This window comes from Rosa rugosa, chromosome 5 (assembly GCF_958449725.1).
Source record: "Rosa rugosa chromosome 5, drRosRugo1.1, whole genome shotgun sequence".
In the NCBI taxonomy this organism is placed as follows: domain Eukaryota; kingdom Viridiplantae; phylum Streptophyta; class Magnoliopsida; order Rosales; family Rosaceae; genus Rosa; species Rosa rugosa.
Window position 1 is genome coordinate 24,250,846 of NC_084824.1, and position 17,134 is coordinate 24,267,979.

Here is a 17,134-nt window from a genome sequence, read left to right on the forward strand (position 1 = left end):
TAGTTAATATCTTTTGAACAATTATAGGAAATCTCGACGATTAATATATCGTCCAAACCAACTTTTCCTGGTTTGACCAGGAGTTGACCAAGGGTTGACCACTTTGACCCTTTTACCATGGTTGACCAATCGAGGTAGATTCGTTAATTACCTAAATTATCGAACATTTACTTGAAGTTACGTTATCGACCAAACATATATTGAGTGCACCCGATTTACTAAGGCCACCCAATACATGTATACACATTAATTTCTTTTCCTTACTTATTATCAAACCGTAAAATACGCAAACAAACCAATAACGATTTTTCCAACGAACGATCCCACATTTACTTAACAGCTTTTATCGCATAGTAATTCGACAGAATTTACTATGGACACCCAATTCTTTCCATTTTCATTCAAGGTGTGCCCAAAACTACTATGGACACCCAAACTTGACCATTTCCAAATATTTCACAATCAATACACAATTTCTTTACAACAGCCACAATTTCAAACAAGCAACACCATACCCAATCAACCATGCAACTATTTTCTGCACTCGTAAGCAAAACAAGGAGCATCTAGTCCAGAACCCGAGTTTACCTTTGCTAGTACAACTCGTAGACGAAACTTCGGCTTCGATTCGACCAACTACGATCCGTGTTCCACCTCCTAATTTCTGAGATTAAATACAACTGAGGTTCAGTTCCAAGATTCAAGCCTAACTCAAAATGGTAGTCTCACAAGGAGTTCTAAAACGGTCGTCACGCACAGCAACGCCGGCGGTGATCGACTGAACCCAGAATGCCAAAGCTTGAAACTTTAACTAGATTGGAGAAACCACTTACCTAGACGCGTAGAGCTCGAATACCTGATCGTCTTTCGTGTAGCAAGCACACCCAGAAGGACCGGAAGAGTCGCCGGCGTTGAGGAACCATTTGCAGCTTAATCGGTGGCCGAAATCTGCAGAAACCGCCGGCGAAAGCTTGGACCTTCACCGTCGGCTCTTCTTCCTTGTCAGGTGCATGGACGATCAGAGGCAACCTGCGTGACGGCGACGACGAGACGTATCTACCTCTGGTGGTCCGCCGCTGTGTCGTGGCCGGAGGACGGCGTTCTAGCCGGGTTTTCTTCCTCGGGTCGGTGGCGTCCGGGTCAGAGAGCACCGAGCTCTCTCTCTCTCTCTCGAATGTTCCTGCGGCTTCCCACCGTTCACAACTTATATAGATGTGTCCAATTAATGCTGGACGGCTAGGATCAAACGGTGGAAAAGGTAGAGGTCTAGAATCGCGCCACGTGTTCCCCTTTCTGGAATTAATTTCCCAAAATCCCAAAAGTTCGGAAAATCACGATAAATAGATCGGTTATCCGGAAAATTCTCCGAAAATTTCCACGAACTCGTCGTGCCGTATACTTTATTGTCCAACTCTCACATTGAGTATTTCACTTTATGAAATTTTCTGAAAATTTCCTCGAGCACTTTAACTTTTATCGAAATCGATGAGTAAATTATCGAACTATTTCACTTAAGCTCGATAAATTTTTCCGGGGCTCACAGTTCCACCCCCCTTAAATAAATTTCGTCCTCGAAATTTCAGGATTGATCAAACGGTCAACCATACTTCACTTTTCATGTCGGACTCCAGTACCCATAACAATTTCTCATTCTGAGTTCTTGTGGTACAACTGGACTATTACTAGTCATACATATTAACACAGGAGCTGGCATTTCTCTTTACCAAGTGTTCCTTATTTATCACCAACAGGATACACTTCGCTCCATTTCACTTTATTCTTCTGTACCCACAAGATTTTCTTATAACAACCAGAATGAGTAATTTACCGTTTTATCACTCTCCTCCAAACATTGCCATACCTGGCATTTCTACAGACAATTTATGTCTGTACCAAATAAAACTGGGTAACTACCAACCCTTATTACCATTATTCAATACTGCCACAGCTGGCAACTCGTAGACGATTTACGTCTCCATCAAATTTCTGCTTACTACAAGCACACCGTTATTCGGGAATTTGAACTTAAACGGAGACCTACGCAATTACCCGTAGGTATAATTATGTTCCACTCGTGGAACTCCCATTATCTATGAACAACAAGTAGACGTTGTCGTCGCTAATATGAAATTCGCAATTCACTGTGGAAGATGTCATTGTCCTCAGAAGGACAAATACCTGAGAACTTGGCTGAGCATCCGTCCTTCTAGTCAAGCTATACGAGAAAAGCACGACGGAACCTAATAGCCGATTTCAAGATGTTATTCCATGAATTGCCACGTGACGACACACTACCAATTTTTCCTCGCAACGAGCTCACTACGTAGTCGTTTATGACTACTACTTTAGCTAACGCATGCACTCCTCGAACTCGAAGGTGAAGTACTTCCTATAACTGCGTGAACAATATGTCCCGTGTTAACAACATCGAATCATGTTGTCCTTCCTGCGACAGCCACGTGTCAATGGATTTCTTGGAACACTAACTCAGTTGAACTGACGTTCCACCTTGATAACAAGCTCCAGCAGGGGTTTCCGTCACGATTCGACGAAATTCGAGGATCACCGTTTAGGTTTACCTCACAGAGACTGAAGCCCACACGCTTCCACATATAGCACAACGTCGATCTCGAAAGTTTCGCCAAAGTCAGAGAAGCTGATGGTTAAGCAACCACGAACAACACTCATAACGTACCTAGCGTCAAAACACTTTCTCAGGTCACACGTCATTCTAACCATGTCAAGCCATGTCGCTGAAGTCACAAGTTGTGTTCCTGATGTTGACGACGCAAGCTTTCCACCTTTTGTTCTTTGCACGTCTCTTTCTTGCCTTTCGGTTGCCAACTGTCTAGTAGTGTAGAGAATATCCTCCCTTACTACAATTTATGTTGAAATTGGCTTATATGGATAAGCACCCGAAAACAATGCCAAAACTTCGCTTTGCAACTTTCCTAAGAACAGGAATTTGAGCTCTAGAAAATTTCAAATGATTTTCAATACCAAATCCGTAAACTTCCAAGAAGGGAAGTGAAAATTTTACAGATCATTGGCCAAAATGCCGAACATTGTTGTGTTAAAATTTTCAAAATTTCGAAGCACTGGAAGTCATTAGAAATTGATTCCAAAGTTACTGCAACGGGAAAATCAGCAAAACTTTGAGATTAAAAATCTCAGCCTTGAGACTGTTTCGGAGGGTTAATATTCCTCACCTTTGGGTGAAATTGGTTGGAATTGAAAACAATTTTGAAATCACTTTAATCGAAATACTTTTGCACCCAGAAAAACTTTCTCAAAACACAAGATCTTTTAAACCTTGGAAACAATTGAAATGGAGAAGTCTAAATGTTGAACTAGCATGATTTCAACCACAACCAAAACTTTAATAATGCAAGAAAACTGTAGAACAACACCAACCACAAAAAGAAAATAAAAGTCAACAAAATTAGCAAGGAAGAAATACTTGCAATCTTCCTAGGGTCTTTACCGATAACACGCGTTGTTGTAAACGGCCAGATTCGCAGAGATTCGCCTGCCCTTCCTTGATAGACGTATTACTCGATAACCTTTCGTTGTTGACTTCGGCAAATGGTGGAGCTCCGAACGAACTCAACCACGCAATAGTTAACATGTCGATACCTAGAGTCGAGCAATTTGATCCAGGGAACAAAGTAGGCTTGTTTCCTCGTACAAACGCAAATCTCGGTGTTCAGAAACTCGGGTCAGTTATAGCCGTAACTAACACGAGGTTCCCACCTCACATACGAGTGAGAAGAAACATAGTTCACGAAGCCGCTATAGAGGTTGCACGGTGATACACACCTCTTCTCCTTCTTCCTTCACGATACTCTTCTTCTTCTTCCTTCACGATACTCTTCGGCCCATGCTGACTACGCATTAACTTGCTAAAGCATTCCCGAGGAGGTCCACACACTGCCAAGTGTATCTTAAGGGCCTTTAGTCAAACTTATAAATTTCCTAATCACGTAGCTTCCTCGTCTTCCCCCAGAGCAATGCCTTCTGATGGTACCACTCGTCGAATCCAAGATTAGATTTTGGGACGGAGGCCGATCAAGTAGCTATTTGCTCTCTTCTCCGTGCCTTCAGATTTTACAATCCTAAGATTCCACAAGCAACGTCGATTGGCGAGCACTAAAGCACAGTAAACTCCTCTAACTTCATTTTGAAGTCAACACGTCCAAGCGAGAAATTTCATTCCGTTATTCAGTGGATTAAATAGCTGAAGATCCACTTTTCCGTGACTCATACCCTTGAGGCACGAGAAGCGTCAACGAGTTGCGCTCGACATGATCTTCATAGAATAATGATTCAAATTCCTCGAGAGTTGTCAATTGACATTTCAAGTCTAACATGAGAGCAACAATCAACACCACTCAGACCACTAAAAAGAAACTCACAAGAAAATTTCAAGGTCCAACATCAACTTTTCTTATGGAGACTCAAAGTTTGTCGTTCACGTACCTTTTCCTTTTTACTTTTACCTCATACTGGGCCCACGTAATCTTTGTCGCAGTCTGTGCACTATGGAGGAGCTTTGGGTGGCAATACTTGTTCAAATTCAAAGAACAAATAAAAAGATGAACAGTAACTGGACTCGATAAAGATTACAAGACAGATGCAACATCGAGTCCTACCAACAATATTTCAATGAACAGGATTCACGTGATTATGCACAATATGGAAGTGAATCCATGAACCAATTCAACATAATGTATAAACATATAACAGTTGGACTTGAAAAGACTTTAAGACAAATCACAACAATCGAGTCTGTGGAAGCAATCAAGTGAACTAGACTCGACAAGATATCCAAAGAGGAATCAATTACCAAGTCCAACCTTAATAGCAACAAGCACAACTTCAACAGACCGGATTCACTGAACAGAGCAATGACAAGCAAAAGTTCAATTACAAAGACAAGTCGGAACATAAGTCAAAGGGATCCAAAGGGGAAAACAAACAATAGTTCCGACTCACAAGAAGTTGAAGTTTCGGAGAATACCGCTAGAGTAATTTATTTGTCGCAAGTTGTATTCAGTAATTTAACAACTTTCAACCTCGGTATACATTAGGGGGGATCCGGTGGCCAGTCGGGCCCTAAACCGAGTGAAGAGTTGTAATTATATGAATACACACTAGCAACAATCCTTTCAGGTAAACTTTCTTTTTACCCTCTCACAACCAAGGAGTGAACCGGAATTTCATGGTAAAGAAATTCCTAAAGTCTCCCACGTAACCGGAAATCCAGACTCTAGACGAATTTCGAAAAAACTTTTTAAATCAGTGCAAGGTGTCGTTCAAAAACCTCCAATGTAAAAACCCACATTGAAGTTAAACAACGATTTCCACTAAAACTTGCCTTTTCGGCACAAACCATATTTCCGACAAAACACATGTCAAAGTTGGCTTGGGTTAAACACGTAAATAGTAAACACCGAAACCAAACCTTTTGAACAATAACGGGAAGTAAATCCCTTTTTACCAAAACGCCTTTCAAAGCACTTTCGCTTTTGGCACCCCTTCTTTTTGGAAACACCTTTAAAACCCGCTCGTGAACCGTTTTTCGAAATCCTTTTTCCGGAAACTTTCTCAACGTTTTTCGGAACTCGGCCTTAAAAACCGAAGTCAACCCTTTTCAAGTCAAAGGTTCGGAAACACGTTCTCGAACAAGCATTTCTCAAGTCAATCTTTTAACAGGATTTGAAAATTGTTCACGAGCCAGCAGAACTTTTTCGGGTATCAGAGGTTTTTTAAATTGTTGAAATCGAAAACTTGGAAGCATTGCTCTGATACCACTTTCTGTAACGCCCCAAGCTGCACCTCACCAGCTTAAGCACGTCACAGTGCCGCGAGTCTCTAAAACATAAACCGAACTCTCGATTTACATCCTAGAGAACCGCTAGGCATTTTGTTTGAAAAACTTTTTGTATAAACACAGCGGAAGCTACAAATATGCTTGAGGTGAAAAACTTGAGTTGCTGAAATCTATTTCACTCGTTCAGAACTTGGATAAAGACTCACACAAGGTTGAATTTCACTTGAAGAGAATTCAACTAAATGATGACACGAGACTAGATAACCACAAGTTCCAGAACACAAAGTTCGAGAAATAGAATTTAGAATAAGGTTCACACGGTAATTTACCGAACTTGTTCTGCACACCCAGCTCCATCCGCTATTGTCTCGTCACCAGTGCACAGTACCTGCATTCATACTGTTGTAGGGGTGAGCTTTCGTCCTCGCTGCTCAACAGGAACTCTAACTCGACTAGGTTTGAAAATCAACAGATAAATGTTTGGAGCTCCAGTATGAAAACTTGCTTAAACCAAGTATTTAAAAGAACGACAAACTTTAAAAACCCGATGCATGATTAGAAAACTACGTGCGCTTTACCTGATGGCCTGGTTCCGTAGAACCAACATCTGACCTTACCAGTCACAGAGCGCCAAACTTACACACTAGCTACACACACGGAACCGTGTCATCATTGCGATTACGCACCATCCGACCGGTGTAGCTAACCCTCCGGAGGTTTAGGGGTGGCTAATTCCCAAGGAAGTCATTGACCACCTTTCCGCTCTCACACACCGCCATCAAAATCTTATACGCACGTTAACTTGAAAACATATTAAATTTGAACTAACATATACTTTCATCATGCATCACGTAGATCAGAAAATATATAAGAAAATCACCAACCGAGGAGAGTCCTTAATCCCTACCTGGATTCCAATGCTTTCTCTCACGTACTCCGAGAGTCGCGAACCTTCCGTTCCTCGGGTAACTGGAGTCCTAGATTCCGACATTTCGATAGTTAATATCTTTTGAACAATTATAGGAAATCTCGACGATTAATATATCGTCCAAACCAACTTTTCCTGGTTTGACCAGGAGTTGACCAAGGGTTGACCACTTTGACCCTTTTACCATGGTTGACCAATCGAGGTAGATTCGTTAATTACCTAAATTATCGAACATTTACTTGAAGTTACGTTATCGACCAAACATATATTGAGTGCACCCGATTTACTAAGGCCACCCAATACATGTATACACATTAATTTCTTTTCCTTACTTATTATCAAACCGTAAAATACGCAAACAAACCAATAACGATTTTTCCAACGAACGATCCCACATTTACTTAACAGCTTTTATCGCATAGTAATTCGACAGAATTTACTATGGACACCCAATTCTTTCCATTTTCATTCAAGGTGTGCCCAAAACTACTATGGACACCCAAACTTGACCATTTCCAAATATTTCACAATCAATACACAATTTCTTTACAACAGCCACAATTTCAAACAAGCAACACCATACCCAATCAACCATGCAACTATTTTCTGCACTCGTAAGCAAAACAAGGAGCATCTAGTCCAGAACCCGAGTTTACCTTTGCTAGTACAACTCGTAGACGAAACTTCGGCTTCGATTCGACCAACTACGATCCGTGTTCCACCTCCTAATTTCTGAGATTAAATACAACTGAGGTTCAGTTCCAAGATTCAAGCCTAACTCAAAATGGTAGTCTCACAAGGAGTTCTAAAACGGTCGTCACGCACAGCAACGCCGGCGGTGATCGACTGAACCCAGAATGCCAAAGCTTGAAACTTTAACTAGATTGGAGAAACCACTTACCTAGACGCGTAGAGCTCGAATACCTGATCGTCTTTCGTGTAGCAAGCACACCCAGAAGGACCGGAAGAGTCGCCGGCGTTGAGGAACCATTTGCAGCTTAATCGGTGGCCGAAATCTGCAGAAACCGCCGGCGAAAGCTTGGACCTTCACCGTCGGCTCTTCTTCCTTGTCAGGTGCATGGACGATCAGAGGCAACCTGCGTGACGGCGACGACGAGACGTATCTACCTCTGGTGGTCCGCCGCTGTGTCGTGGCCGGAGGACGGCGTTCTAGCCGGGTTTTCTTCCTCGGGTCGGTGGCGTCCGGGTCAGAGAGCACCGAGCTCTCTCTCTCTCTCTCGAATGTTCCTGCGGCTTCCCACCGTTCACAACTTATATAGATGTGTCCAATTAATGCTGGACGGCTAGGATCAAACGGTGGAAAAGGTAGAGGTCTAGAATCGCGCCACGTGTTCCCCTTTCTGGAATTAATTTCCCAAAATCCCAAAAGTTCGGAAAATCACGATAAATAGATCGGTTATCCGGAAAATTCTCCGAAAATTTCCACGAACTCGTCGTGCCGTATACTTTATTGTCCAACTCTCACATTGAGTATTTCACTTTATGAAATTTTCTGAAAATTTCCTCGAGCACTTTAACTTTTATCGAAATCGATGAGTAAATTATCGAACTATTTCACTTAAGCTCGATAAATTTTTCCGGGGCTCACATTTACTGTCCTCACGGCCTCATATGAGGAAATATACAATCAGTGCAAAGATCAGATCCCACCGCCACCCCCACCAAGATACCCAAAAACGGGAAAACCAAGAAATACCGGCAAGTGGTGCAAATACGACGAGGACAGCGGCCTCAATACCAATAGCTGCAATGCTCTCAAAACGGCCATTGAGACCTTGTACCGTGACGGAAAGATGGAGCAGTTCAAGGTGCGCCAACCGCCACCTGTGATCGCCAATGTTGAGACTTTGGGCCGTATCAACACCATCGACGGCGGTGCCCCAATCACTAGCATGTCCCACAGGGCAAGGAAGCGCTATGCACGCGCTAATCACCCAAAGGAAGTCTTCAACATCCGCTAAGAAAGATCCGCCAAACTCCCAAGATCAGGTTGGGAACCTATTACCTTCTCAGAGGAGGAGGAGCGCGGAGTTCATTTACCCCATGACGACCCATTCTTGGTCGACACCATTCTTGGCAGATTTTCAGTGGGGAAAATCTTGGTGGATAGCGGGTCCGCTGTCAACGTCATCTTCAGCGGTTGCTACGACCATCTCAAGCGGAACAAGAAACTACTTCAGGATCACGAGCTACTGCTCAGCTTCTCCGGGGACGTCACGCAACCGCTGGGGTCAGACTACATGCGGCTGGTTATTGGCACTAGTCCATGTATGGCGGAGGTACATACGGAATTCATAATTGTCGATTGCTTCAGTTCGTATAACGCCATCATTGGACGGCCGGCACTCAACAAGCTCAAGTGCATCATCGCCGGCTACATGCTTCTCATTAAGTTCCCCACGCCCAACGGCACGGGCTGTGTGAGGGGAAGCCAGCAGTTAGCACGAGAATGTTATTCAACGACTATAGCGCGGTCAACGCGCCGCCATGAAATTCTGACGGTAGGTAATCAGGCACCGCCACCAAACATCTTTGAGGATCCAAGGGATGAGGAGAAGAAGTATGTCAAGAAGGAACGGTCAACCCGGAGACGTCGTTGAAAGTTGTCTGCATCTCGGACGAGCACCCTGAGCGGACGGTCCGCATAGGCGCCCAGCTGGACCCAGAGGTAGCGGCCGAACTCACTCAATTTCTACGTGACAATGCTGCCGTCTTTGCATGGTCAGACGCGGACATGCCAGGTATCTCTCCTGATATCATCACACATAAGTTGACCATCAAACTATCCTTTTATCCCATCAAACAGAAGCGGAGGGCCTTCGATGAGGAAAAATACCGGACAATTGGAGAGGAGGTTGCCAAGCTCCAGGGCATTGGATTCATTCGCCAAGTCATCTACCCCCAATGGATTTCTAACTTGGTCATGGTCAAGAAGCCCAGCGGAAAATGGAGGATATGTGTCGACTTCAAAAATCTCAACAAGGCATGCCCAAAGGATAGCTTCCCACTACCCCGCATTGATCAACTGGTTGACGCAACCGCCAGACACGAGCTCCTTAGCATGATGGACGCTTTCTCCGGCTATAATCAGATCAAGATGCATCCCGGCGACCAGGAGTGCACCACCTTCACCACCGACAAGGGCCTCTACTGCTACAATGTCATGCCTTTCGGTCTGAAGAACGCCGGTGCAACTTATCAGCGGTTGATGAACGCCATGTTCGCTGAGCATCTGGGAAAAATCATCGAGGTCTACGTGGACAACATGCTAGTTAAGAGCATAAAGGCCAGTGGGCATGTGGCAAACCTCAAGATCATAGTAACCATTCTCCTGGCCTATGGTATGCGCCTCAACCCAGAAAAATGTTTCTTTGGAGTCACCGCCAGCAAATTTCTGGGTTACATCGTCAGCGAGCGAGGCATTGAGGCTAACCCGGACAAGGTACAGGCCATCCTTGACCTGGCGGACCCCGAGTATAAGGTGGACATCCAATGCCTCCAGGGCAAGTTAACCGTCCTTTCTCGATTCATCTCCAGACTCACGGATAGGTGTGCCCCATTCTTCAAACTCCTCAAAACGACTCACAAGAAAGTCATCAACTGGAACCCAGAGTGTCAGGCGGCGTTCCAGGGCCTGAAGGAATACCTAGCGGCAATCCCTCTCCTTTTTTGTTCCTGTGCAAGGAGAGACACTGTTCATCTACCTAGCGGTCTCGGTATCGGCGGTAAGCTGCGCCATTGTCCGACGGGAGGGCCAAGACGAGCTCCCAGTGTTCTACGCCGGCAGAGGCATGAACGGAGCAGAAACAAGGTATCCTCCCTTGGAGCAACTGGCCCTCGCACTCATCGTTGCCGCTAGGCGCCTCCGCCAATACTTTCAGGCTCACACGATCCATGTGTTAACCAATCAACCGCTGAGGCAAGTGATGCAGAACCCTGAACACTCGGGGCGCCTCAGCAAGTGGGCCATTGAGCTCAGTGAGTTCGATATCGATTACAAGCCAAGAACCGCCGTGAAGGGCCAGGCAGTGGCAGACTTCATCGCTGAACTCACCGAGCGTCAGCCAGAACCCGGTACCGAGACAGAGCCCGGAACAGAAATGGTAACCGCTGAGGAAGTAACTCCCCCACACTCGGATTGGAACCTGCATGTGGACGGCTCCGCTAGCGCCAAGGCCAGCGGCGCCGGAGTCATCTTAACAGGACCCGGGGGACTGAACGCGGAGTACGCGTTGAAATTCAACTTCAATGCTTCAAACAACATGGCGGAGTACGAAGCACTCATCGCCGGCCTGATCCTCGCCATTGACTCAGGGGCTGACAGCGTCAACATCTTCAGTGACTCTCAATTAGTCGTTAACCAGGTCAACGACAGATTCCAAGCCAAGGACCAACAGTTAGCGGCATATTTGGGGTACGTCAAAACGTTGCTTAAAAAGTTCAAATTTCACACCATCACACAAATCCCCAGGGAAAGGAACGCCAAGGCTGATTCATTGGCGAGACTGGCAACCGCCCAACCACATCAAAGTCCAGCGGACACAAGGGTGGAATGCCTTGACAGACCAAGTATCACAAAGACCCTGGCGGAGATCTTCACCATCGAGGTCAATCCCAGCTGGATGGACGAGATTATCGAATACAAGCCCAACGGGACATTGCCGGAGGACAAAGTCAGGGCGCGACAGCTCAAGCGGAAAGCAACCCGCTACAACATCCAGAATGGCAAGCTTTACCGCCAGGGATTCACCCATCCCAACCTCCGCTGTCTAACCCCAGAGGAGGGGAAGGTCGTACTAGCGGAAATCCACGGCGGCGAATGTGGAAACCACTCAGGCACTAGATCCTTGGCCAATCGTACAATGTGACAGGGATACTTCTGGCCCACACTCGGGGATGACGCCCGGCGGATATCGAGATCTTGCCACAAATGCCAACAGTACGCTGATCTCCCACATGCACCAGCAGAGCCGTTGTCAGTCATCATCGGCCCATGGGTTCACTCTACGTGGGGCCTCGACTTAATGGGAAAATTCCAAACTGCCAAAGGCCAGTTCAAATACATCATTGTCGCTGTCGACTACAACAGCAAGTGGATAGAGGCAGAGCTACTGACGGCAATAACCACCGCCAAGGTAATTCACTTCCTCTGGAAGAACATCTACTGCCGCTATGGTGTCCCACATACAATCATTACAGACAACGGCACGCAGTTCAGCAACAAGGAACTCATCTCTTTTACCGCCAACTTGGGCACCAAGTTGAGTTTTGCATCTGTCGCCCATCCCCAAACCAACGGCCAGGTTGAAGCAGCAAACAAGATAATCAAGAAGTTGCTAAAAAATAAACTCGACGACGCCAAGGGTTTGTGGGCGGAGAAACTTCCAGAGGTTCTATGGGCCATCCGGACAACTCCAACCTCCGCCACCGGCGAAACACCCTTTTGTATGATGTTCGGAACAGAGGCTATCCTACCCATCGAGGTCACTCAACCTACCGCTAGGGTCGAAGGCTACTGCCCAGAGACCAACAGCGACGGCATCAACCTGGACAGGGACCTCCTAGAAGAAAAAAGACACAAGGCCCACTTGCACAACTTGCAAAACAAACAGCGGGTATCGCGTTTCTACAACGCCAGAGTCAAGGCCCGGAACCTCCAATTGGGGGACTGGGTAATGAAGGAAGTCATTCCACCGCCAACAAAACTCCGCCCAACTTGGGAAGGTCCATACAAAATTGTGGAAGTCGTTAGCCCAGGCACCTTCTACTTAATGGGCAAGGATGGCGTCACAACGACCCACCTTCAGTATTACTACAAATAGTCATACTGCTACCCAGGAGCATCTTGACTTAGCTAAATTTTTGTTCAATATTTAGCTAAGGGAAGCTACCCAACGGGTACTACCCCGCTTTTGTACACGCTGATCAATCAGCTATCAATGAAACGAGGAATTATTCAAATCATTGTTACCAAGTCTAGCACCGAGGGCAACTGGCAACGCCAGCAATCGTCAGCGGACCACGTCCGCTACGTGGTGCACTTGGACCAATTTTAATTCCATTAATGTTTCATTGATTGACAAAAGAAAACTCTAAGTCAAAATACTAGCGGTACAAACACATCATAACAAACACAAACTCAAAAACTTCATTCCATTTCAAAATATTTGTTACAAGTTGTTATGCCTCAGCGGCTACAAAAGAAAAAGAAAGAAAATATAGTAAAGGTTCCAGCATCAGGGGTTGCCCTCGGCATCTTCTACTTCAGCATGCGGCGGCGGGATTGCGCGGCTCGTTTGATCAGACCCTCGGGCTGTGGGACTTGGGGTCTCTATTGTGCGGTCTGCCCGGGTGTGCGCCGCCAGGAAGCTAGCACGTGACACCTCCGACTGGGTAGGAGGAGGAGTCTGCTGAGACCCTTCCGCCGGGCGTGCGCCACTTTCTCCACTGCCTGAGCGGGCACCTTCCGCTGGGGCAGGTACGACATCCTTCTCCGGCGGGGCACTCTTAACCGGTGGCACATCGGGCTGGGACTCTTTTGCGAAGTCGATGGCGCCCTTCCGCTTCAGCAGTTCTACGTTCGCTAAGGCCCCAGCCTTCGCCGACTCAGTCAGGGCCTTCTTATACTCCGCCGACTGTTTGAATGCCTCAACAGCGGCGGCCGTGGCGTTATTCCCTTCAACCCTCAGGCGGGCAACCTGACCCTCCAGCCGCTTCACCTCCGTCAGTCTGGCGGCTGACTCCCGCTGCAGGATAATGATCTTCTTATCCTTAGCGGCTACCCGCTCCTGCAGCAGGGCGATGTCCTGCTCCAACTTGGAGACGCGTTCATTCCTCTCCAAGTCCCGCTGGATGGCCACCGTCAGCTTGCCGCGGGCGTCCGCGGCGTTACAATCCGCCTTTGTTAGACGCTGTTCCGCCTCTGCCAGGTTCTCTCTCGCCTCCGCCAGCTCCCTCTGGAGACTTTGGATTTCCTCCCTGAGCTCCCCTTCGACCAGAGGCTGCTTTGACGCCGCCTCGAACATGTCGTGCAGCCCTGCGGATATTTGACCAAACGCCGAGCTGTAGGAAGACTGGTCAATAGTCGTTGGGCGCGAGATCCCTGCTAGGCCGCCAAACCCCAGCCGTTCACAGAGATGGAAGAGGAACTCCCGCTCACCATCCGTCATAAACTCCGCATACGCTGCAAACGAGTCCAAGTCACTGGTGGCTGGCGCCTCTCCCTCCACCACGGCAGCCTTCGGGGGAGCTTGACGGGTCTTCTTCTGCTGGCGGGCCCCGATTGTCTCCACATCCTCCTCCTCTTCCTCGTCGGGGGAGTCAATCTGCCGACGCTTTCTCTCAAGCGCCCTTGGGTTCCCGGCAGCGGCCCTCGTTCCCTTCGCCGGCGGCTCCTCCCTTGGCGCGGTGACAGTCTCCGCCGGCTGCACCGTTCTTTCTTTCTTTATGGGGACCACGCCTGTTGGCGGGTACCCTCTCCTTTTGTGAAGCCGCTGTTGCGGCCCCATTTTTCCCGCCGGCCACGGAGGCCCCCACCTGAATGACAGGCAGGCCGTTGTCACCAAGATGGGAGTGGTGCGGCATCGGCAGCACCACCGGAACCTCGGACTGGCTCAGCGCCAGTGTCTCGGGGTTCACTACAGTCTTCTGGGCCGCCAGCCCCTCGGCGTACATTGTCTCCAGGAAGTTGTCAACCTCCGCACGGTCCATTGCTTTTTCAAAAGCGTCGCGACTCGCTTTGTTACCCGGCGGACTTTCTAAAAAAAAAAAAAACCAGTCAGCCTGGGTTACTTATTACAAAAAAAAACAGTATGGCGGAGATTTCTTACCAACGTAGCGAGTTAGCCGCTGGTCGACCAATAACTCCCAACCGGTCAGAAGTCGAAAGTCCAGCAGGTTGCGATTCCGCCAGCAACCTCTGATCCGTGCTACGCGACACTCTTCTTCGCGCGTTAGGTTATACCGCAGTCCCGCTGCACAAACACAATAGTCGTTAGTAAAAATACAAGTCTGCAAATACAAGAAGCCGCCAACTACGTTTAGCGGAAACCGGTTAACAACCTCGGATATGTTGGAACTCCGACTTAATCCTAAACGTCGGCCCTCCCTCGTTCGACTCAGCCTGATACTCCCACCCCTCTGTGGCGACGCAGAAGGTCCCCCGCCAGTAGGACATAGAATCCCTTAGATTCTCGATCAGGTTGGGCGCTCCCTGGCGGCGGCTCAGGTTCACTTGCCCTCTGCAACCTTGGCGCTTCACATAGACCAGCTTGTAGAAGTGAAGTACCTCCGCCACAGTAGGCCCCTCACAGCCGGACAACCGCCACAGGGAGTTTAGCGCCAGCATCAACCGCCACATGTTGGGGCAAATTTGACCAAAGGCAAGGCCAAATTCGCACACCAGAATTTGAAGGTTCGGCACCAACGGAAGTGTCACTCCTTGGCGGAATATAGCCTCATGCACCGCGGCAAACCCCTCCGGAAGAACGGATGCCTTCTCGTCCGCAAGAGGCGGACGCAGCTTCACCGACCCGGGCAACCGGAACATCCGCTTCACCCGATTGACGGCGGCGACATTCATCCGCCCTCCTGCCTCGTCAATGGCGGTGCCATCCTAGAGGAACCACGCTGACTCAGCGTCCTCCCCCGCCGTTTCTTCTCCCCCAGCGGAGCCGCTGGCAGCGCTGTTGCTTGCCAACCGCTCGTCGCACCTAGTTTTGGCAGCAGCAGCCTCACCCGCCCTAGAGCTCTTTGGACGTGGAGCACGACCCATAACTACTTCCCAAGGTATGGTCTGTAGCGGCTCAACCTCTAGCGGTTCTGGCAGTGAGGTTCCTGCTTGGGCAGACGGACGCAACGAGTCAATAAATATTTTATCCGCCGCGCTGAACGACACGTCAGACCCGGAATCCTCACTGCTTGAAATCTCTATGACGTTAGCCATCCTAAACCCTAAAACCCACACCAGTTAGCACAAACACAGATCTAGCCTATTCTTACATCAGTTATAGCCAAGAACATCAGCAACAGTTTACCCAGAAAACACCAAAACAAGAACAAACAACCCCCAAACACTTAACCCAGATTCGACCATCTAGTAAATCCCGAAATCCCAACTGTGTCAAAAACACCAAAACCCACTTTACACACTCAGAGCACGCCAAACAAGAACAGAACACCCCAAAATCAAGAAACCCAAAAAAACTGACAGAAGCAAACACACAGAAATTCAATGGAACAGGGATGAGATTCAGAGCACCAACCTCAAAGGTGAAGTCTTTGGTGTGATTGAAGGCGCTTGTCTTCACCGATAAAGGCCTCGTCCCCAAGATCCGATAACTCAGCAGATTTCGTCCCCCGGAACTCTCTTCGCAAATCACACAGAGCTTGAAGACGACGACTCAGGTTTCAAGTTTTCACAAAGTGTCAAAACTCGCTAAAGTTCCCCCCCTTTTATGTCAACATCAACTCGTTCTAAGCCTCCGCTCAAAAATGACATCACACACTAGCCGTACACGTGTCGCAAATCTCCACTTACTCTCTGGATTTACGGAGGCGTCGCCTCGGTTACGAAATCCATAATTACTAGCATTAATGGTGAGAAGACGGCCAGACTTAGGAGACAAGCCTCCGCACGCTAACCCTCTACGGGTTGGACACGTGTCAACCACCACCAGACGAAGCGTCTAGTGGAAGTAGCCACTTGGGATGAATTCACCAACCGTCCGAAGTCTCCGCTGAGCGAAACCCCGCCAGCGGAACTTCTCCCTTGTCATCCCCCAAGTGACGAAGTCTCCGCTGAGCGAAACCCCGCCAGCGGAACTTCTCCCTTGTCCTCTTCCAAGTGACGAAGTCTCCGCTGAGCGAAACCCCGCTAGCGGAACTTCTCCCTTATCCTCTTCCAAGTGACGAAGTCTCCGCTGAGCGAAACCTCGCCAGCAGAACTTCTCCCTTGTCATCTTCCAAGTGATGAAGTCTCCGCTGAGCGAAACCCTGCCAGCGGAACTTCTCCCTTGTCATCTTCCAAGTGACGAAGTCTCCGCTGAGCGAAACCCCGCCAGCGGAACTTCTCCCTCGCCATCTTTCCAGCGGGGAACCTTCCGCTACAAAACCTCTAGCGGAACCTTCTGGTCATCTTGCAAACAGCATACGATTGTTCAGAGCAATACCGCTCAATAATATACCGCTAAGCACGTCTACTGGACACTGCTTCCTGCTACAGTCAGCGGGGGGATATCCGCCAGCGGCGGATCCCGAGGCCACGCCTCACTCTGACAACGACCGCCACGCGGCGTTACGGTCAGACGGTCCCTACGGGACACGGGGACTTGTCAACAGTCTACGACGGCCTT